The sequence below is a fragment of the Dasypus novemcinctus genome, chromosome 12, assembly GCF_030445035.2.
Source record: "Dasypus novemcinctus isolate mDasNov1 chromosome 12, mDasNov1.1.hap2, whole genome shotgun sequence".
Classification (NCBI taxonomy): Eukaryota; Metazoa; Chordata; class Mammalia; order Cingulata; family Dasypodidae; genus Dasypus; species Dasypus novemcinctus.
The window spans coordinates 7,075,579-7,078,183 of record NC_080684.1 but is presented as its reverse complement, the minus strand read 5'-3'; positions in this window follow the sequence as shown (position 1 = coordinate 7,078,183).

The following is a 2,605-nucleotide window of genomic DNA, read 5'->3' as shown; positions in this document are numbered from 1 at the left end:
TTTCTACAATTCAGCCTCTGGGAAGTCCTCCTTCATCCATTCCCTATTGTCGTCCAGAGATACAAACAAGTGGGATTTGCCCTTCTACTTGCTCTATCTCTGGGGAGATTATTTTCTGGGGGTATCCTACATCACCTTGTTGATGACTTCACTGCTTTTTGTTTCTGTCTGAGAGAAAGGAGTTTTGGCTCACTTTTTAAATTGATAACTTACCTTGATTTGAGTTTTAGGATAAGATCCTTTTTTTTTTTCTAAAAAGAAAATGTGGTGCTAAATGTTAGCTGAAGAGCGACTCCTTATCTGTGAGTTTTGGAGAAGTGTCAAAGGCAGCCTTTGCCAGCCAATGTTGCTTCAAAATGTGGCTTTCTGAGAATCTCCATTTACTTTTCCTTCATTAGAAAATTTGTTACCCGTTTCACTTATTAGATAATTTCAAAATGGACTATCAATAAATATTTAATGAAACTTCCCAAACAGCCATCATGAACTGAACTTTTCTTGTTTGCTAGTGTTGATTATTTTGATCAAGGCACTACATATAGTTTCTCAACAGCTTTTCATAACCTTAAAAGATGGGTATTTTATCCATTTTATATGTGAGGAAATAGACTGAGAAGGTAAAATAAAAAGGACAAATGTCTAATAACTTGAACAGTTTTTATTAAACTCATGTTTGACATATTCTGTCTTGCAGGCAAACTGCTCCTCTCAGTGTGGCTTTTGCTGGGAAAAGGTAACAAAGATAGAAGGCTATTATCTTGGCCTATTACATCATGTAAAAATATCAAAGCATGTTGAGTAATTGCCAACTATTTTAAATTATTCTCTAAAGTTTTAACTATTAGAATTAAGTTTTATTTAGTAATATGGATGACTGAAAATATTCATAAAGAGACAAATTGATGTTGGTTTAATTTAAAAAGAATACAATTCTCGGGAAACGGACTTTGGCCCAGTGGTTAGGGCGTCCGTCTACCACATGGGAGGTCCGCGGTTCAAACCCCGGGCCTCCTTGACCCGTGTGGAGCTGGCCATGTGCAGCGCTGATGCGCGCAAAGAGTGCCGTGCCTCGCAAGGGTGTCCCCCGCGTGGGGGAGCCCCATGTGCAAGGAGTGCGCCCGTGAGGAGAGCCGCCCAGCGTGAAAAGAAAGAGCAGCCTGCCCAGGAATGGCGCCGCCCACACTTCCCATGCCGCTGACGACAACAGAAGCGGACAAAGAAACAAGACGCAGCAAAATAGACACCAAGAACAGACAACCAGGGGAGGGGGGGTGGGGGGTGGGAATTAAATAAATAAATAAATCTTTAAAAAAAAAAAAAGAATACAATTCTGATTTGGGAGATTTTAATCTGGATGAGAATCACAACAGGAACTTTGCATATAATTTCCAAGTGGGAAATTGTCATGTATTTGTTTTTAAGCTTAGAATCATATTTACATTCAAATCTACATGAAGAAACCAGATAATAATTTAAAGGATATTCAATTTCTTAAACAATAAAGGAACACATTGAAAAGAAAAGTTACTCTGTGCTAAATAAAATTCAGTAGAGACTTTGGCAATAAATGAAAAGTACAGATTTTCTGTAGACCAGTGTCGATGAATATGAAAAGTAGGTGTATGTAATGGCTCTCCATTTAGAAGAAGAATAAAAAATTGTTAAATATGTGGAAATGTAGTTCATGAAATTCATTAAGCCATCCTCTATATGAGCTGGTAATCCCTAACATACCAGCTACTAAGCCTTACAACTTTAAGACAAAGTTGTAGACAATAATGAAGTAAAGAAAAGGAGTAACATGAAGGAAAGGAATAGGTGCTTAGATATATTCTATTTTAGCTTGAAAAGATTGAGCCCAAAATAAGGCTACCATATGGAGTTACTTGAAAATTAGTGCAGTCCTCTGATTTCTGACATTATCTTCCCAGCAGGCATCATCACAGCCATTATTAACTTATTTTTAGGTCATCATCAACTTAACTTCCCATTCATCATGACCTTCTCCAAAGTTGCCATGACAACAGCACGGCACTTACAATAAAGTGACTAGTTAAAGCTAAGCCTATAAGCAATATGAAGCCCTTGTAGAAATATTATCTAATTTTGAAAGCTTCCAGCTGTTTCTATAATTCAAATGAAACGTATTGAAATCCAGATTGCTTCCAGGATTGAATCATGTGAACCAAGAATATACATATCCTATAAATACAGTGTAGAAAAAGCTAATGATATACTCTCAGATGCTCAGTATTCAAATTATTTATTGTAACTTAAAATTCAGTACTTTTGAGGCACAGTTTATGGTATATATTCACTACAATGAGTGAAGGAGAAAAGGAAAAAGTAAATGCTAAAATTTAAACTTCTCACCTGGTTTTCCAAAGAGAAATTAAATCTCCCTAAAGTTTTCTGCCAACAATATGAATTATGAAACTCTTTTTTCATCTCTACATGTCCATCTCTCAAGTTTAAGTAGCATAAAGGTTCATTCCTGGAGCCACCATTACTGAATACCAATGCATTTATTTACTCACATAATATTTAAAGTTTGCCTAGTATGAAGATACAATGATAAGTACGTTATCTTTCTATCCTTTTGATT